The 21,853-nt window shown below is 37.5% G+C and overlaps 1 long non-coding RNA gene across 1 annotated transcript in view; it reads left to right on the top strand.

Moving 5' to 3' along the window:
- The first annotated feature begins 615 nt into the window (after positions 1–615).
- Positions 616–21,853, top strand: part of LOC127531224 (uncharacterized) — a 52,377-nt gene continuing 31,139 nt past the window's right edge. Inside the window, exon 1 of the long non-coding RNA XR_007938186.1 lies at positions 616–1,019. This is a non-coding gene — a long non-coding RNA (uncharacterized LOC127531224). The remainder of the gene's footprint in view (positions 1,020–21,853) is intronic.

Below are 21,853 nucleotides of genomic sequence, written 5' to 3'. Positions count from 1 at the left end.
GACATTAGTCAGCATTTGTACAGTCCATAGCTGCAGCTTCTGAGGAACAAATTCACAAAGCAAGCTGTTTCACACACACACACACACACACACACAACTCCATCACTTAGCAACTCTCCCTCCTCTGCCTTCTTTCTCCTGTGTTTTTTCTCTTTTTCTGCAAAGTAAACAAACATCATTTCGAGTGATTCCTCACAATCCATCCCTCCGTCTCTGTAGTGTGCTTGAGCCTGCCTCGCTTGTGCTTGTCAGAAGAGCTTCTTTAATCGCTCAGTGGCGGCATGTGATGTTCAAGGCCCGCTCCTCCTCCCAGCCATCTCTCCTCTTTATCTGTCAATCATGAGAGCTTGGAGAAAAGAAAGAGAGAAAAAAATATATAAAGCCCCCCGATGCCTTTATTTCAAGAGGTGCCTGATCAATATCATCAATCCGTCCAACCTCCCCTGCTCGCACCCCCCACATGTTCTTTCTCTTCATCTCTCCCCCATCCTTCTCTTTCTTTACTTCCCCCTCTCTCTCTCCCCCTCTCTCTCTCTCTCTCTCTCTCTCCCTCTCTCTCCTCGGTTGCTGCAGCTGTATCCATTTCCTCCTGGCAAAAAGGGACTTTATGAATAAATGATACTGAATTGCTGAAGGTTCAGATACTAAATAATGAATTTCACCACCAAAAACACAACAACTTCTCCAATCATAAAATAGCTCTCCCCTTCCATATTGATTGTGCTTGTGCAACCAGATGCAGAGAGCACAGTCTGCATCCGTGCAAGGTGGAAGACCATACATGGGGGGGAGAAAAATGTATAAAAATGATTGGGAGCCACCTGCTTTTCTTTTTTTCCTTTGCTTTTTTTAAGCTATAGATATCTGATAAGAGAGGCGAAACAGATGGGTGCCGATGGCGGGTACCACTTTTTCCTCTCTCATCTTTTTGTCGAAGCACTAAGAGTGGAGTTTGGTCTGAGGGAGGCGGAGGAGAAGAGAAAAAAAATCTGAAAACTTTCCTTCACGGGACATTTAAAGTAAGTGCGGTCATCTATTCTGTGCAACGGGTGATGGTGTGTTGATGTGTGTGTGTGTTTGTGCGAAATCAGTGTGTGTGAGTGTGTGTGTGTTGCTTGGATATGTGTGTGTGTGTGTGTGTGTGTGTGTGTGTGTTGGCTTGAAGGAGAAAGAGTATTGGCTGGTGAGGCCATGATTTTTTTTTTTTCCTCAGGTCATAGTTGGTTGAGGTGCAGCTGTGAGGGTGAGTTGCTCCGTAGTGCTGAAATAACATTCTGATTAGTCATCTCATTGTTTCAAATTTTTCCCCTACAATTCTAATAATAATGATAATAAAAATAGGACAATAAAACAGCTCACGGGGGCAACAGCCTGTAAATGTGAATGTGTCTCGAGGGGTAATGGGGTTATTGTTTGAGAGGTTTCCAAATATTCTATTCCTATCCTTACCTAATATAAGCATACATATATTGCATGTGACTCAGTTGTAAAAGTGTGTGTGTAAAAAAAATAATGTGTGATTCCCACTCAATCACAATTAAATTTATTCATAGCAAATTATTAATGTTGGCAAGAAAAAATATATTTTGGTGAGTCATAAAAAAGGAAGCTATATATTTCTAGTATCAAATCTTGATTTTTCTTAATATAAAATGAGAAAACCACTGCTCTTTGCTGGGTTTTATTTTTTACATAATTCCATAATTTAAAATATTATGATGTTGTTATCTGGCATTATTACATATTGATTTATTCCACTTATCCCATGTATTATTCAGTAAAATGCATATGCTGGTATGTTATACTGTATGGAGGCACATACTAATGCAGCAAGTCATTGTGGCGAGGGGATAAATAATTGATATCTCAATGAATATGCAAATGAGAAGGAGAGAGAGAGAGAGAGGGAAGGCGTGTGGTGTGTTCCTGGTGTACGGAGCTAAACAATAGGCCCGTGTGAGTTCCATCATCCAATTAAGAAATATTACAGCCACCATGTTGGGACCGCAGCCGTTTAGAGTTGTTTGGGGTCCTGCATTCATGTAGCTTCGTGTTGTGCTTTTGGGGGAAGCCTTTGAAGTAATTGTGTTCTATATTTCCCCAGACAGGCTTCTTTTTATTTTTACATGGTGAGATACAGTTTAACTCGATAGACAATAATTCAGGGAAGAGTGGGAATTTATTTTAATGATGTTCGCTCTATTAGTATGTAACAGATGGATATGGTATTCAGAAGAGTACAATTCATCTAAATAGCACGTGCAGTCATCAAGAATGTATAAGTGCGGTGTAAAGTTTGAATGGTTTTTTTTTCCGCCATTGTGCTGCTGCTGTCTGTTTTATACAACCAAATACACAGACAGATACACACACACGTCATATCTTATTGCTTTCCCTGGCTTGCATTAGCCTTATAACCTACAAACTCAGGGAGACGAGAGCTTGTGCAGCAGGCAGCAGAACAACCTTTCAGCAGCCAACTCTGAGAGAAAAAAATTAAAATTTGATGTTAATCAAGCAGGCTGAGAGCTGGAGATGACAGGTGCTTTCTACTCTACTTACCCCAGTCTCTTTCCATTCGGCATCACCGCCGAGCTTCAACTCAAAGTTGCCCTTTTTAGCCCCGTCAAATGGAACTTGCCAATCAGTCATTTCGTGTTTTAGCAGCATTTATGGTTTTGACCAAAGTGCATGACTGTGACTGATTCTGGCCCCGTGAATTATTTAGCTGATTAAGGAGAAAAGCCATAAGAAGAAAATGCAAGTTGCGGATTTTGTCAGCCACTGACATGGAAAACGTTAAATTTGTTTCAGTCAGGTGTACATAGTTTATAGATAATTTAAACTAAGGAGCCACGTGCTTCCTGTTCATTATTTTTGGTAGATATGAGAGTAAGGGGCATGATTTAACCCGCTCATGAAAGCCCTGTGAAAGATCTGTCAAACCCATGAATCCATCTCTTCTAATTCAGTTCCTCTGATCCACTGCACCTCTTACCTTATCTCCAGATTATAGGGGTCAGCCCCCGTGTCAACACACACACACACACACACAACCACGCGTACGCTCACCCCTCCAGGGACCCGGCTCTCAGACAGGAGTCACAAGGTTGAGTTGGTCATTATGGAGGTCCTTGACTAAAGCTCAACACAAACTTACAATCCCTAACACTGGCCTCCTACATTCCCCAGTGAGTGATACATGGAAACAAAATGTGTGTGTGTGTGTGTGTGTGTGTGTGTGTGTGTGTGTGTGTGTGTGTGTGTGTGTGTGTGTGTGTGTGTGTGTGTGTGTGTGTGTGTGTGTGTGTGTGTGTGTGTGTCTGCAACGAGGTCAAATCCTGTCAAATCAAATATGGCCAGCATGTTAGTTTTACACAAGTATAGGTTCAATAAAATAAAACAAAATAAAACATTTCCTTCCAAACTCCATCGTGCTGCAATCCAAACTATCCGAGCTTCCTCCTGCATGTGTCAGTGATTCATAATGACTAAATACTAAAAAGCTTTTAAAGATCTCCTCTGCATTTTAGAGCCATTTTAAATCTTATTTCCCTACTCCCTTAGCAAGATCTGGGAAAAAAAAGAGAAGATTTCTCCTTCACTCTGTCGAGCCCCTGAATTATTAGGAGCATCAATATCTTTAGCATATTGCCAAGGGCTTCCAGACAGTATCTGCTTTCATTATTAGTGTCAGCTCAATTATAGCTCACACCCAACTGTTTCTCAACATCTAATAGCATCAATCGACAGGGACGGTTGACGAGCCAGCACCCGCACACGCGCGCACACACCAGCGATAATTCAACCCGTGTGCGCTCACATGCATGCGTTCGCACCTCCCATCCGTCTGTGCGTTCTGTTGCGTTCTGTCATCCTGCTAATGTACACGGCTGAGAGGAAGCACAGGGCTCATAATGGAGGCCATGTTCTTAGTGGCGATGAGCAGCTGATGCAGCCTGGCCCATTTTCATCAAATATTAATGGCATGGAAAAATACACCCGGACTGAGGCCTCGTCCGCAGCCAAACTGGAGAGGCTGGGGGAAAAGAGCAATGGGGAGAAAGTGCAGTGAGTGTGTTTAGAAGTACCGTCTGATGGCCATAATTAGGGCCGCTCCAATTAAAAATTCAAAAGCCCCAGTTTATTTGAGCGCATGAATCTTCCACTCTCTGCAGCATTTATTTCCCTTTTACAAAGTATTTTATTTTACAACATCAATTGAGCCGGGCTTTCCTCCTCTTTCTGCAATCCTTCCTCTGTCTCACGCTTTCGATTTCTCGCTCGCAGCCCCACAAGTCAGAGAGGCTGTTAAAAGAAGGAGGAGAGGTGGGGGGGGAACAGCACTTTAAACATGCTCAGCTCATTTTTCAGGAAACTCTTGTCAGGTTATGCAAATGATTGGCAGCCATTAAGAGGAAAAGACAGGAAATAGTGCACAAACAATGAATTGTAACTGGGGGTAATGGCTACCGCGCTCAGTGGAGGAATGCATAACAAGAAACTATGATGAAAATGGATTCGCGGAGGCATTATTTTGCAAGCAGGTGTGCGGCAAATCCAAATCATCAAAGAGAACAACCTCCTTCTTGTCTTTCTTCTCTCTGTTTAAGCATAAAACCATCTTTGACAGCACACAGCGCAACCTTTGGCACGAACAAAGCAGATAAAATGTACGATTTCTGGCCTGTGCTTTGTTTGATTATACAAGCAGTCGCTTCACCTTTTGTGTCAGCATCACAAGGAGAAATGAGCGATGAGAAGCCATATAAAAAAGAAGCTAGGCTTTGAGGAAACACCGACTTCCTTCCCTTTTTGTTTCTCTCCTGTATTTGCTCACCATGCCCTCTTCTTTCCTCTCCATCACCCTTGCTCCTGCCATCTTTCTCTATTATCTTTCCATCTTCTTTCACCCACTTTCCTCTCTTTCTTTCCTCACATTCTTCCCCTTCCTCTGTCTCTCGGAGTCATGCGCACGCACACACAAACATGACACACATCTGAGCAGTATATTCCTCTTTTGAATAACACCTCTTTTATTAGTTTGGGTCTTTTCTCTCTTGCCTGCTTTAAACAGAGAGGGGAGATGGGATTCTAAAGAGCTGCCAGGGGCTCAGTTTGCACAGTGCTTTGATGTCATTGAGATGCTGTGAGAGCAAACGCACACACACACACACACACACACACACACACACACACACACACACACACACACACACACACTGACTAGACACCTCTGCATAACCAGACAGCAGGCAAACCCCTCCTCCTCCTTTTCTCTCACGCGCATACAAACATGCATACTGTACAATTGCGCTCGTGGCTGCAGAACCACACATGAATCTTTACACTTTTTCCCCCTTTTCTCTGTTTGCGTCTCCTTGTTTTCCTTTTTCTGACCCGTGGCAACATCTACACCATTATCCATGCTTTCTCGTGAAGAAGGCGTCGCATTTGAGGTATTAACATGTTTGAAAGATAGGCCTTTAACAACATAGATAATGTAGTAATCGGGATAAAACACTTTCCGGGTGGAGAATAAATTGGCATAACTTGGCTCACAGACACGCTGATTCTCATCTGTTATCCTGATGGGTTAAGGAGATTCTATTTGTCTTTTCACCGAGAGGTCAAGAGCCCTGGGAAATAGAGGGAATAATCAGAAGTAGGGGCATGTCTTCATTATGTCCAAATGAGGTTGGGAGAGATTGGACAAATACAACACGTGCACGTTCAGCACTTCATATTCATGACCCTATTAAAGTGTCTGGAGTCATTTCCAGAGCAAATTTGATCAGATCAAACCCAAGGCATTGACAAGTGTTATTTAAGCTTGAGCAAAAATGAAAGAGATTGCGGGAATTAACACGTATGGTAATGCGCTCAAAAGTGAGACACGCAGTGATTTTCAGGGAAAACTAAGCCTGTATGGCGGCGATGCTTTTTCTTAAGTGTTATATAACTGAGAGTGTCTGCCTCGTTCCTCTCTGTGAGAAGCAGATCTTCATTCTTGTGTGTCGTGTGTGTGTGTGTGCGGGTCGCAGAGCCTCCAACCAACCTTGACTAACAAGCATATGTTAATTATGGAGGAGATCACAGGCAGGTCATCCAGCACTCTGCCACTAAAAAAAGGAGTAAGATGCATTACTGGAGGGCATATCCGGGACTGCGGGTGGGTATAACACCATCCACCACCACCACCACCTCGCTTCATTCCCGGCCTCCTCCTTCTTCACTCAACATGCTCCTTCTCATTTGTTGTCCCTTTAAAAACTTTAAAAACATCCTGCTTCAAAGTTCTTATTTCATTAATGATGTCCACTGCCCTCTGAGGACACATCAGATGAAACACAAGTCTGACTTTTATGTTAAAAACACACTATATGTTAAGAAATCATTAAAGTACAAGCCCGATTTATTATGATTGTTATTTCATAGCTTTGGCCGTCATGTCTATTAGATATGATAATACTCTACTCAATAAAGCAGTTGTTGACATATTAAAACACCCCAGTCTTGCCACAGTAAGGTCCTGTGAGGCAAAAATCTGAAAATGTGTCGGTTAATAAATAAAAAAAAACAGCATAGTCAGAATTTGAAAACACATCCAAAACGTTGGTGATAACTACACAGGAAAACTCTGTGTGCAAACTATTACGAATAGTTAATCAGTGATGGATGTTTGGGAGAGTCTGTAACAGGTCGTAGCAGCCAATCTAACCATCATTTTAATGCGCTGGCGCTCAAGTGTATCCCCTGCTACAAAAATTATTGCATGTGCAAACTATCTAGGTAATAGTCCACATTAATTTCCATTTAAAAGATTTTTTTTTGTGAGTTTAAAAGAAAATACAATTCGGAACAATTCAGTGGTAGAGGATCATGAAAAATTATGTTTGCATTTGTTTTTTACAGCATTGCCATTGAACTCAATTGTCATCACTGGGCTTCATATATCTATGTAGCATTCAGTCTGAAGAACCTTTTACTAGGTAATTTAAGGCACATTTTTGTGACAATGGATAACCTGCATTGAAAAAAATATTTTAATGAAGAGAAGTTTTCAAAATGTATTAAACTCCAAGTTTGCCTTCAAGAGGATATAAACTATGGAGGGACTCCAAGGAGTTGTAGTGTAAAACAACTGGACTTCTCGTTTAGATTACTGAAAATGTGGAAAAACTCCCCATCTGAACTGCAGAAGGAAGCTAAAAGAAAATTCCAGTTGTTTTAGATTACCATGACCTGGATGGCTGAGGATCTACACAGACCCTTTAAAGGGAGGCTTTTTGCTATAAGTCTTCTGTTTTTCATGATGTTTTTAACGTTTTTACATTATTTTTTTGCATTGTTGATAACAATTGTGCCATAAACAGAAGTGAAAGACCAAAGAAGTGTGGCAGCTTGATTAACAAGCTTTACTGCAGTTTCCCTTGATTGTAGAAAGTTTCCCTAATTTTCCAAGGACATTTGCGTTATGTGCTCCTTTCCTGTTTACCATCTTACTGTGCTGAACACCTTAGGCAGTCTAATTCAGTCATGTGACTCTCCCCCTGTGTGTTCCTACGGCAGTTTATTACTCTACTAAGAAACGGCGGAGTTATGTGACGATCAGCATACATTTGTCTGTGAGTCTGTCTGTCTGTCTGTCTGTCTATGTGAAACATTACTCAAAAACAGACTAACAGATTTGGATGAAATTTTCAGGGGAAGTCAGAAAACGACACAAATACCACTTCATTCAGTTTTCACAGTGATGCAACTTATAGTCTGGATCCACGGCTTTCTTAAGGATTTCCCATTGCCAGATATAGCTGCCGGCACGGCGTCGCTGTAACCATGACAACAAGTGAACACTGTATCAGTTACCTGCTGACGATCACGTGATTGCGATCTGAGTACAAATTGACTGATATCAGTCGGAAATCATACAAGGAACAATTGATTAAACTGTGGGGTGTTTCTGAGTCCCATCAATTCCTGCCGCCCGCAACATATTTAGGTCACAAAATGTAGCAAACCCAGCCAGACAACGTTGAAGCACCTGATATTTCACAAAGCCTTCATTTACGTTCAGCCGTCAGCCTTATTTTGAAAACAAATTCAACCTTTCTATCCTTCACTCCTTTCTTTAGGACACACCGTAATAGCTTGTCTCCATTCCACCTCGGTGCTTCTATTGGTAAAACGACCCCCAAAGAAACTTTAAAAAACGTCATAGGATGTCATCCAAGATGTGAAAAAACAGCATAGTTTGGTATGTCGACCAAAATGTGAAACAAAATCATAGTTTAGTATGTCGTCCAAAATGTGAAAAAAAAGTCATCGCTTAGTATGTCGTCTATAATGTCCCAAAAAGGTCATAGTTTAGTATGCCGTTTATAATGTCACAAAAACGTCATAGTTTAGTATAGTGTTTAAAATGTCACTAAAGCATCATAACTTACTATGTCGTCCAAAATGTCACAAAAAAGTCATAGTTTAGTATGTCGTCCAAAATGTCACAAAAAAGTCAGAGTTTAGTATGTCGTCCAAAATGTGAAAAAAAGTCATAGTTTAGCATTTGGTCCAAAATGTAACAAAAACGTCGTAGTTTAGTATGTCGTCCAAAATGTGAAAAAATGTCATAGTTTAATATGTCGTCTGAAATGTCACAAAAACGTCATAGTTTAGGATGTTGTCCAAAACATCACAAAATGTCAGAGTTTAGTGGGTCGTCCAAAATTAGACAAAAACGTGAGGGGCAGCGTGGCTCGGTGGGTAGAGTGGCCGTCTTGTAACTGGAAGGTTGCTGGTTCGATCCTTGGCCTGTTGTGCTCCTGTTGAGGTGTCCCTGAGCAAGACACCCACCCCCTAATTTGTCCTGGTGGGTTGTGGTTAGCGCCTTGCATGGCAGCTTCTGCCATCAGCGTGTGAATGGGTGAATCTGGCGTATCATGTAAAGTGCTTAGGATAAAAGCGCTATATAAATACAACCATTTACGTCGTAGTTTAGTGTGTCTTCCGAAATGTCACAAAAAAGTCATACTTTAGTACGTCGTCCAAAAACGTCATAGTTTAGTATGTCGTCAAAAATGCCACAAAAATGTCATAGTTCCACTGTGATTTCTGTGTTGTTGTTGTTTTACTTTTTCTTTCCTGAAGTGCTAATTTTGTGACAGAATGTGTTATTTAAGTGTGTATGGAGAGATGAGCATTAACTGAAAACATATTATTGCCTGGATGAAGTGTCCAAAATGTCCCAAAGACATAGTAGTTTAGTATGTCAACCAAAATGTGGTAAAAACGTCATAGTTTAGTATGTCGTTCAAAATGTCACAAAAACGTCATAATTAGTATGTGGTCCAAAATGTGAAAAAAAAACCCGTCATAGTATGTGGTCCAAAATGTGAAAAAAGTCATAGTTTAGTATGTCGTCCAAAGTTGGACAAAATTGCCATAGTTTAGTATGCCGTCCAAATTTGGACAAAAATGACACAGATGAGCATGCTGTCCAAAATTGGACAAAAACATCATAGTTTAGTACGCTGTCCAAAATTGTCATAGTTTAGTATGTTGGACAAAAATGTCATAGTTCAGTCTGTTGGACAAAAACGTCAAAGAAAACTATAAAAATATGAAAACAATGTCATCGTCCAGTATGTGGTCCAAGTCATGTTATACGAGTAAGTTTATAGCTCAATTGGTTAAGAACATGGCTCATAAACTGAACTGTGTCATAGGTGCAGGTTTGAATCCAGCAAAAGCATCTCTTGAAGAAAACATCATAGGATGTTGTCCCGAATGTGGGAAAAATGGTCATAATTAAGTATGTCACAACAACATCATAGTTTAGTATACCGTCCAAATTTAGACAAAAATGTCATCTTTGAGTATGGCATCCAAAATTGGACATAAACGTCACAGTTTAGTATGCCGTCCAAATTTGGACAAATATGTCGTCCAAAATGTCCCCAAAACATCATAGTTTAGTATGTCGTCCAAAATTGGACAAAAACATCATAGTTTCGTATGTCGTCCAAAATTGGACAAAAACGTCATAGTTTAGTATGCTGTCCACATTTGGACAAAAATGTCATACTTTAGTATGTCATCCAAAATGTCACAAAAATGTCATAGTTTAGTCTGTCGTCCAAAATTGGAACACAATGTCATTGTCTAGTATATGGTCCAAGTCATGATAAGTATGTAAGTTCATAGCTCAATGGGTTGAGAGTGTGGCTCATGAACAGAGCTGTGTCACAGGTGCAGGTTCAAATCTAGCAACAGCGGCCACTGAAAAAATGTCGTATCATGTTGTCCTGAACATCAAAAAATGGTCAAAATTTATTATGTCACAAAAACGTCATAGTTTAGTATGCCATCCAAATTTAGACAAAAATGTCATCGTTGAGTATGTCATCCAAAATTGGACAAAAATATCATAGTTTAGTATGTCTTCCAAATTGTCACCAAAACATCATAGTTTAGTATGTCTTCCAAAATTGGACAAAAATGTCAAAATTTAGTATGTCATCCAAAATGTCACAAAAATGTCATAGTTTAGTCTGTCATCCAAAATTGGAACACTATAGCTCAGTGGGTTGAGAGTCTGGCTCATGAACAGAACTGTGTCACAGGCGCAGGTTCAAATCCAGCAACAGTAGCTACTGAAAGAATGTCAAGGGATGTTATCCTGAACATAGAAAAATGGTCACAAAAATGTCATAGAGTTCAGTATGCAGTCCAAATTTAGACAAAAATGTCATCTTTGAGTATGTCGTCCAAAATTGGACAAAAATGTCGCAGTTCAGTCTGTCTTCCAAAATTTGAAAACAATGTCATCATCGAGTATGTGTTCCAAGTGACAGGAAGTATGTGAGTTCATAACTCAACTGGTTGAGAGTGTGGATCAAGATCATAAGTGTGTCGCAGGCGCCAGTTCAAATCTAGCAAGAGTAACTTTTGAGAAAACGTCACAGAATGTTGTCCTGAACGTAGAAAAATGGCCATAATTTAGTATGTCATCCAAAATGTCACAAAAACATCATAGTTCAGTATGTCGTCCAAAATTGGACAAACACGTCATAGTTTAGTATGTCGTTCAAAATTGGACAAAAACGTCATACTTTAGTATGTCGTCCAAACTTGGACAAAAACGTCATAGTTTAGTACGTCGTTCAAAATTGGACAAAAATTCCATAGTTTAGTATGTCGTCCAAAATTGGACAAAAACGTCAGTTTAGAATGTCTTCCAAAATTGGACAAAAATGTCATACTTTAGTATGTCGTCCAAAATGCCACAAAAACGTCATAGTTTCGTATGTCGTCCAAAATTTGAAAACAATGTCATCATCTAGTATGTGGTCCAAGATTTGGAGAGTAGGTAAGTTTATAGCTCAATTGGTTGAGAGCGTGGTTCATGAACAGAACTGTGCCACAGGAGAAGGTTCGAATCTAGAAACAGCAGTTTTTGAGGAAAAAGTCATAGGATGTTGTCCTGATCGTGGAAAAATGGTCTCAGTTTAGTATGTCATCCGAAATTGGACAAAAATGTCACAGTTTAGTATGTCGTCCAAAATTGGACAAAAATTTCATAGTTTAGTATGTCATCCAAAATGTCACAAAAACGTCATAGTTTTGTATGTCGTCCAAAATTGGACAAAAGTGTCATAGCTTTTTATGTCGTCCAAATGTAGACAAAAATGTCATTGTGGAGTATGTCGTCCAAAATTCGACAAAAACGTCATAGTTTAGTATGTCGTTCAAAATTGGACAAAAGTGTCATAGCTTTTTATGTCGTCCAAATGTAGACAAAAATGTCATTGTGGAGTATGTCGTCCAAAATTCGACAAAAACGTCATAGTTTAGTATGTCGTTCAAAATTGGACAAAAACGCCATCGTTTAGTATGTCGAAAAAATGCGATTTTTTTCTACGTTGTCAAAACATGCCATATGATGAAGTCATGTAAAGTGGGCTGTGAAAAACACTATAGAGTGGTTTTCTTTGAAAAAAAATCATCATGAATTTTGTCCAAAAAACCCACCATAGTATAGAAATAATGTAAAGTAGGCTGTAAAAAACACTATGATAAGGTATTCTTTGAAAAAAACAGCATGATTTTGTCCAGAAAATGTCCAAAATGTCACAAAAACGTCATAGTTTAATATGCCGTCCAAAATTGGACAAAAATGTTATAGTTTAGTATGCCGTCCAAATTTAGACAAAAATGTCATACTTTAGTATGTCGTCCAAAATGCCACAAAAACGTCATAGTTCAGTCTGTCGTCCAAAATTGGACAAAAACGTCATAGTTTAGTATGCCGTCCAAAATTTGAAAACAATGTCATCATCTCGTATGTGGTCCAAGATTTGGAGAGAAAGTAAGTTTATAGCTCAATTGGTTGAGAGTGTGGCTTATGAACAGAACTGTGTCACGGGAGAAGGTTTGAATCTTGCAACATCAGTTTTTGAGGAAAATGTCATAGGATGTTGTCCTGAACGTGGAAAAATTGTCATAATGTAGGATGTCATCCAAAATGTCAGAAAAACGTCATAGTTTGGTATGCCCTCCAAATTTAGACAAAAATGTCATCGTTGAGTATGTCGTCCAAATTTTCACAAACACATCATAGTTTAGTATGTCATCCAAATTTAGACAAAAATGTCATACTTTAGTATGTCGTCCAAAATTAGACAAAAACATCATAGTTTAGTATGTCATCCAACAAGTCACAAAAATGTCATAGTGTAATATGTCATCCAAAATGTCACAAAAACGTCATAGTTTAGTATATCATCCAAAATTGGACAAAAATGTCATACTTTAGTATGTCGTCCAAAATTGGACAAAAATGTCGTACTTTAGTATGTCGTCCAAAATTTTACAAAAGCGTCATAGTTTAATATGTCGTCCAAAATTGAACAAAAATGTCATAGTTTAGTATGTCATCCAAAATTGGACAGAAACATCATAGTTTAGTATGCAGTCCAAAATATGACAAAAATGTTATAGTTTAGTATGCCGTCCAAATTTAGACAAAAATTTCATACTTTAGTATGTCGTCCAAAATGCCACAAAAACGTCATAGTTCAGTCTGTCGTCCAAAATTGGACAAAAACGTCATAGTTTAGTATGCCGTCCAAAATTTGAAAACAATGTCATCATCGAGTATGTGGTCCAAGATTTGGAGAGTACGTAAGTTTATAGCTCAATTGGTTGAGAGCGTGGCTTATGAACAGAACTGTGTCACGGGAGAAGGTTTGAATCTCGCAACAGCAGTTTTTGAGGAAAACGTCATAGGATGTTGTCCTGAACGTGGAAAAATGGTCTGAGATTAGTATGTCGTCCAAAATTGGAAAAAAAAGAGTCATAGTTGAGTATGTCATCCAAAATGTCAGAAAAATGTCATAGTTCAGTACGTCGTTCAAAACTGGACAGAAATTCCATAGTTTAGTATGTCGTCCAAAATTGGACAAAAACGTCATAGTTTAGTATGCCGTCCAAATTTAGACAAAAATGTCATACTTTAGTATGTCGTCCAAAATGCCACAAAAACGTCATAGTTTCCTATGCCGTCCAAAATTTGAAAACAATGTCATCATCTAGTATGTGGTCCAAGATTTGGTTGAAGTACATAAGTTCATGGCTCAATTGGTTGAGAGCGTGGCTCATGAACAGAACTGTGTCACGGGAGAAGGTTCGAATCTAGCAACAGCAGTTTTTGAGGAAAACGTCAGAGGATGTTGTCCTGAACGTGGAAAAATGGTCTTTGATTAGTATGTCGTCCAAAATTGGAAAAAAAAAAGAGTCATACTTTAGTATATCGTCCAAAACGCCACAAAAACGTCATAGTTCAATCTGTCATCCAAAATTGGACAAAAACATCATAGTTTCGTATGCCGTCCAAAATTTGAAAACAATGTCATCATCTAGTATGTGGTCCAAGATTTGGGAAGTATCTAAATTCGTCGCTCAATTGGTTGAGACTGTGGCTCATGAACAGAACTGTGTCACAGAAAAAGGCTCAAACCTAGCAACAGCAGTTTTTGAGGAAAATGTCATAGGATGTTGTTCTGAACGTGGAAAAATGGTCATAATTTAGTATGTCATCCAAAATGTTACAAAAACATCATACTTTAGTATGTCGTCCAAAATTGGAAAAAAAAATGTCATAGTTTAGTATGTTGTTCAAAATTGGACAAAAATGTCACAGTTTAGTATGTCATCCAAAATTGGACAAAAATGTCATATTTTAGTATGTCGTCCAAAATTTTACAAAAGCGTCATAGTTTAATATGTCGTCCAAAATTGGGCAAAATTTTCATAGTTTAGTATGTCGTTCAAACTAGGACAAAAATGTCATAGTTTAGTATGTCGGCCAAAAATTGGACAAAAATGTCATAGTTTAGTATGTCATCCAAAATGTCACAAAAACGTCATAGTTTAGTATGTCGTCCAAAATTGGACAAAAGTGTCATAGTTTTGTATGCCGTCCAAAATTTGAAAACAATGTCATCATCTAGTATGTGGTCCAAGATTTGGAAAGTTGGCAAGTTTATAGCTCAATTGGTTGGGAGCGTGGTTCATGAACAAAACTGTCGCGGGAGAAGGTTTGTATCCAGCAACACCAGTTTATGCGGAAAATGTCATCGGATGTCCTGAACGTGGAAAAATGGTCATAATTTAGTATGTCATCCAAATTGTCACAAAAACATCATACTTTAGTATGTCGTCCAAAATTGGAAAAAAACGTCATAGTTTAGTACGTCGTTCAAAATTGGACAAAAACGTCATAGTTTAGTACGTCGTCCAAAATTGGACAAAAATGTCATCATGTAGTATGTGGTCCAAGATTTGGTTGCAGTACGTAAGTTCATAGCTCAATTGGTTGAGAGTGTGGCTCATGAACAGAACTGTGTCACGGGAGAAGGTTCGAATCTAGCAACAGCAGTTTTTGAGGAAAAAGTCATAGGATGTTGTCCTGAATGTGGAAAAATGGTCTTCGATTAGTATGCCGTCCAAAATTGGAAAAAAAGTCGTAGTTTAGTATGTCATCCAAAATGTCAGAAAAACGTCATAGTTTAGTACGTCGTTCAAAATTGGACAACAATGTCATAGTTTAGTCTATTGGACAAAAATGTCATACTTTAGTATATCGTCCAAAACGCCACAAAAACGTCATAGTTCAATCTGTCATCCAAAATTGGACAGAAACATCATAGTTTAGTATGCAGTCCAAAATATGACAAAAATGTTATAGTTTAGTATGCCGTCCAAATTTAGACAAAAATTTCATACTTTAGTATGTCGTCCAAAATGCCACAAAAACGTCATAGTTCAGTCTGTCGTCCAAAATTGGACAAAAACGTCACAGTTTCGTATGCCGTCCAAAATTTGAAAACAATGTCATCATCGAGTATGTGGTCCAAGATTTGGAGAGTACGTAAGTTTATAGCTCAATTGGTTGAGAGCGTGGCTTATGATCAGAACTGTGTCACGGGAGAAGGTTTGAATCTCGCAACAGCAGTTTTTGAGGAAAACGTCATAGGATGTTGTCCTGAACGTGGAAAAATGGTCTGAGATTAGTATGTCGTCCAAAATTGGAAAAAAAAGAGTCATAGTTGAGTATGTCATCCAAAATGTCACAAAAACGTCATAGTTTAGTACGTCGTTCAAAATTGGACAAAAATTCCATAGTTTAGTATGTCGTCCAAAATTGGACAAAAACGTCAGTTTAGAATGTCTTCCAAAATTGGACAAAAATGTCATACTTTAGTATGTCGTCCAAAATGCCACAAAAACGTCATAGTTTCGTATGCCGTCCAAAATTTGAAAACAATGTCATCATGTAGTATGTGGTCCAAGATTTGGTTGCAGTACGTAAGTTCATAGCTCAATTGGTTGAGAGTGTGGCTCATGAACAGAACTGTGTCACGGGAGAAGGTTCGAATCTAGCAACAGCAGTTTTTGAGGAAAAAGTCATAGGATGTTGTCCTGAATGTGGAAAAATGGTCTTCGATTAGTATGTCGTCCAAAATTGGAAAAAAAAGTCGTAGTTTAGTATGTCATCCAAAATGTCAGAAAAACGTCATAGTTTAGTACGTCGTTCAAAATTGGACAACAATGTCATAGTTTAGTCTATTGGACAAAAATGTCATACTTTCGTATATCGTCCAAAACGCCACAAAAACGTCATAGTTCAATCTGTCATCCAAAATTGGACAGAAACATCATAGTTTAGTATGCAGTCCAAAATATGACAAAAATGTTATAGTTTAGTATGCCGTCCAAATTTAGACAAAAATTTCATACTTTAGTATGTCGTCCAAAATGCCACAAAAACGTCATAGTTCAGTCTGTCGTCCAAAATTGGACAAAAACGTCACAGTTTCGTATGCCGTCCAAAATTTGAAAACAATGTCATCATCGAGTATGTGGTCCAAGATTTGGAGAGTACGTAAGTTTATAGCTCAATTGGTTGAGAGCGTGGCTTATGATCAGAACTGTGTCACGGGAGAAGGTTTGAATCTCGCAACAGCAGTTTTTGAGGAAAACGTCATAGGATGTTGTCCTGAACGTGGAAAAATGGTCTGAGATTAGTATGTCGTCCAAAATTGGAAAAAAAAGAGTCATAGTTGAGTATGTCATCCAAAATGTCAGAAAAATGTCATAGTTCAGTACGTCGTTCAAAACTGGACAGAAATTCCATAGTTTAGTATGTCGTCCAAAATTGGACAAAAACGTCATAGTTTAGTATGCCGTCCAAATTTAGACAAAAATGTCATACTTTAGTATGTCGTCCAAAATGCCACAAAAACGTCATAGTTTCCTATGCCGTCCAAAATTTGAAAACAATGTCATCATCTAGTATGTGGTCCAAGATTTGGTTGAAGTACATAAGTTCATGGCTCAATTGGTTGAGAGCGTGGCTCATGAACAGAACTGTGTCACGGGAGAAGGTTCGAATCCAGCAACAGCAGTTTTTGAGGAAAACGTCAGAGGATGTTGTCCTGAACGTAGAAAAATGGTCTTTGATTAGTATGTCGTCCAAAATTGGAAAAAAAAAAGAGTCATACTTTAGTATATCGTCCAAAACGCCACAAAAACGTCATAGTTCAATCTGTCATCCAAAATTGGACAAAAACATCATAGTTTCGTATGCCGTCCAAAATTTGAAAACAATGTCATCATCTAGTATGTGGTCCAAGATTTGGGAAGTATCTAAATTCGTCGCTCAATTGGTTGAGACTGTGGCTCATGAACAGAACTGTGTCACAGAAAAAGGCTCAAACCTAGCAACAGCAGTTTTTGAGGAAAATGTCATAGGATGTTGTTCTGAACGTGGAAAAATGGTCATAATTTAGTATGTCATCCAAAATGTTACAAAAACATCATACTTTAGTATGTCGTCCAAAATTGGAAAAAAAAATGTCATAGTTTAGTATGTCGTTCAAAATTGGACAAAAATGTCACAGTTTAGTATGTCATCCAAAATTGGACAAAAATGTCATATTTTAGTATGTCGTCCAAAATTTTACAAAAGCGTCATAGTTTAATATGTCGTCCAAAATTGGGCAAAATTTTCATAGTTTAGTATGTCGTTCAAACTAGGACAAAAATGTCATAGTTTAGTATGTCGGCCAAAAATTGGACAAAAATGTCATAGTTTAGTATGTCGTCCAAAAATTGGACAAAATTTTCATAGTTTAGTATGTCGTCCAAAATTGGACAAAAACGTCATAGTTTAGTATGTCATCCAAAATGTCACAAAAACGTCATAGTTTAGTATGTCGTCCAAAATTGGACAAAAGTGTCATAGTTTTGTATGCCGTCCAAAATTTGAAAACAATGTCATCATCTAGTATGTGGTCCAAGATTTGGAAAGTTGGCAAGTTTATAGCTCAATTGGTTGGGAGCGTGGTTCATGAACAAAACTGTCGCGGGAGAAGGTTTGAATCCAGCAACACCAGTTTTTGCGGAAAATGTCATCGGATGTCCTGAACGTGGAAAAATGGTCATAATTTAGTATGTCATCCAAATTGTCACAAAAACATCATACTTTAGTATGTCGTCCAAAATTGGAAAAAAACGTCATAGTTTAGTACGTCGTCCAAAATTGGACAAAAATGTCATACTTTAGTATGTTGTCCAAAATTTTACAAAAGCGTCATAGTTTAGTATGTCGTCCAAAATTGGACAAAATGTCATAGTTTAGTATGTCATCCAAAATGTCACAAAAACGTCATAGTTTAGTATGTCGTCCAAAATTGGACAAAAGTGTCATAGTTTTGTACGTTGTTCAAAATATGACAAAAATGTCGTAGTTTAGTCTGTCGTCCAAAATTGGACAAAAATGTCATACTTTAGTATGTCCTCCAAAATTTTACAAAAGCGTCATAGTTTAATATGTCATCCAAAATTGGGCAAAATTTTCATAGTTTAGTATGTCGTCCAAAATTTTACAAAAGCGTCATAGTTTAGTATGTCGTCCAAAATTGGACAAAATGTCATAGTTTAGTATGTCATCCAAAATTGGACAAAATGTCATAGTTTAGTATGTCATCCAAAATGTCACAAAAACGTCATAGTTTAGTATGTCGTCCAAAATTGGACAAAAGTGTCATAGTTTTGTACGTTGTTCAAAATATGACAACAATGTCGTAGTTTAGTCTGTCGTCCAAAATTGGACAAAAATGTCATACTTTAGTATGTCGTCCAAAATTTTACAAAAGCGTCATAGTTTAATATGTCATCCAAAATTGGGCAAAATTTTCATAGTTTAGTATGTCGTTCAAACTAGGACAAAAACGTCATAGTTTAGTATGTCGTCCAAAATTGGACAAAAATGTCATAGTTTAGTATGCCGTCCAAAATTTGAAAACAATGTCATCATCTCGTATGTGGTCCAAGATTTGGAAGTATCTAAATTCGTCGCTCAATTGGTTGAGACTGTGGCTCATGAACAGAACTGTGTCACAGAAAAAGGCTCAAACCTAGCAACAGCAGTTTTTGAGGAAAAAGTCATAGGATGTTGTTCTGAACGTGGAAAAATGGTCATAATTTAGTATGTCATCCAAAATGTCACAAAAACATCATACTTTAGTATGTCATCTAAAATTGGAAAAAAAACGTCATAGTTTAGTATGTCGTTCAAAATTGGACAAAAATGTCATAGTTTAGTCTATCGTCCAAAATTGGACAAAAATGTCATAGTTTAATATGTCGTCCAAAATTGGGCAAAAATGTCATAGTTTAGTATGTCGGCTAAAAATTGGACAAAAATTTCATAGTTTAGTATGTCGTGCAAAATTGGACTAAATTTTCATAGTTTAGTATGTCATCCAAAATGTCACAAAAACATCATACTTTAGTATGTCGTCCAAAATTGGAAAAAAACGTCATAGTTTAGTACGTCGTCCAAAATTGGACAAAAATGTCATACTTTAGTATGTTGTCCAAATTTTACAAAAGCGTCATAGTTTAGTATGTCGTCCAAAATTGGACAAAATGTCATAGTTTAGTATGTCATCCAAAATGTCACAAAAACGTCATAGTTTAGTATGTCGTCCAAAATTGGACAAAAGTGTCATAGTTTTGTACGTTGTTCAAAATATGACAAAATGTCGTAGTTTAGTCTGTCGTCCAAAATTGGACAAAAATGTCATACTTTAGTATGTCCTCCAAAATTTTACAAAAGCGTCATAGTTTAATATGTCATCCAAAATTGGGCAAAATTTCATAGTTTAGTATGTCGTCCAAAATTTTACAAAAGCGTCATAGTTTAGTATGTCGTCCAAAATTGGACAAAATGTCATAGTTTAGTATGTCATCCAAAATTGGACAAAATGTCATAGTTTAGTATGTCATCCAAAATGTCACAAAAACGTCATAGTTTAGTATGTCGTCCAAAATTGGACAAAAGTGTCATAGTTTTGTACGTTGTTCAAAATATGACAACAATGTCGTAGTTTAGTCTGTCGTCCAAAATTGGACAAAAATGTCATACTTTAGTATGTCGTCCAAAATTTTACAAAAGCGTCATAGTTTAATATGTCATCCAAAATTGGGCAAAATTTTCATAGTTTAGTATGTCGTTCAAACTAGGACAAAAACGTCATAGTTTAGTATGTCGTCCAAAATTGGACAAAAATGTCATAGTTTAGTATGCCGTCCAAAATTTGAAAACAATGTCATCATCTCGTATGTGGTCCAAGATTTGGGAAGTATCTAAATTCGTCGCTCAATTGGTTGAGACTGTGGCTCATGAACAGAACTGTGTCACAGAAAAAGGCTCAAACCTAGCAACAGCAGTTTTTGAGGAAAAAGTCATAGGATGTTGTTCTGAACGTGGAAAAATGGTCATAATTTAGTATGTCATCCAAAATGTCACAAAAACATCATACTTTAGTATGTCATCTAAAATTGGAAAAAAAAACGTCATAGTTTAGTATGTCGTTCAAAATTGGACAAAAATGTCATAGTTTAGTCTATCGTCCAAAATTGGACAAAAATGTCATTGTTTAATATGTCGTCCAAAATTCGGCAAAAATGTCATAGTTTAGTATGTCGGCTAAAAATTGGACAAAAATTTCATAGTTTAGTATGTCGTGCAAAATTGGACTAAATTTTCATAGTTTAGTATGTCATCCAAAATGTCACAAAAACGTCATAGTTTGGTATGCCCTCCAAATTTAGACAAAAATGTCATCGTTGAGTATGTCGTCCAAATTTTCACAAACACATCATAGTTTAGTATGTCGTCCAAATTTAGACAAAAATGTCATACTTTAGTATGCCGCCCAAAATTAGACAAAAACATCATAGTTTAGTATGTCATCCAACAAGTCACAAAAATGTCACAGTGTAATATGTCATCCAAATGTCACAAAAACGTCACAGTTTAGTATGTTGTCCAAAATTGGACAAAAGTGTCAAAGTTTAGGATATCCTCCAAAATGTTACAAAAACGTCATAGTTTAGTATGTCGTCCAAAATTGAACAAAAATGTCATAGTTTAGTATGTCATCCAAAATGTCACAAAAACGTCATAGTTTAGTACGTCGTTCAAAATTGGACAAAAATTCCATAGTTTAGTATGTCGTCCAAAATTGGACAAAAACGTCAGTTTAGAATGTCTTCCAAAATTGGACAAAAATGTCATACTTTAGTATGTCGTCCAAAATGCCACAAAAACGTCATAGTTTCGTATGCCGTCCAAAATTTGAAAACAATGTCATCATGTAGTATGTGGTCCAAGATTTGGTTGCAGTACGTAAGTTCATAGCTCAATTGGTTGAGAGTGTGGCTCATGAACAGAACTGTGTCACGGGAGAAGGTTCGAATCTAGCAACAGCAGTTTTTGAGGAAAAAGTCATAGGATGTTGTCCTGAATGTGGAAAAATGGTCTTCGATTAGTATGTCGTCCAAAATTGGAAAAAAAGTCGTAGTTTAGTATGTCATCCAAAATGTCAGAAAAACGTCATAGTTTAGTACGTCGTTCAAAATTGGACAACAATGTCATAGTTTAGTCTGTCGTCCAAAATTGGACAAAAATGTCATACTTTAGTATGTCGTCCAACATGTCACAAAAATGTCATAGTGTAATATGTCATCCAAAATGTCACAAAAACGTCATAGTTTAGTATATCATCCAAAATTGGACAAAAATGTCATACTTTAGTATGTCGTCCAAAATTGGACAAATATGTCGTACTTTAGTATGTCGTCCAAAATTTTACAAAAGCGTCATAGTTTAATATGTCGTCCAAAATTGAACAAAAATGTCATAGTTTAGTATGTCATCCAAAATTGGACAAAAACATCATAGTTTAGTATGCAGTCCAAAATATGACAAAAATGTTATAGTTTA

This window comes from Acanthochromis polyacanthus, chromosome 2 (genome assembly GCF_021347895.1).
Source record: "Acanthochromis polyacanthus isolate Apoly-LR-REF ecotype Palm Island chromosome 2, KAUST_Apoly_ChrSc, whole genome shotgun sequence".
Taxonomy (NCBI): Eukaryota; Metazoa; Chordata; class Actinopteri; family Pomacentridae; genus Acanthochromis; species Acanthochromis polyacanthus.
The sequence above is the reverse complement of the archived record's forward strand: the minus strand, read 5'-3'. Positions and strand labels throughout refer to the sequence as shown.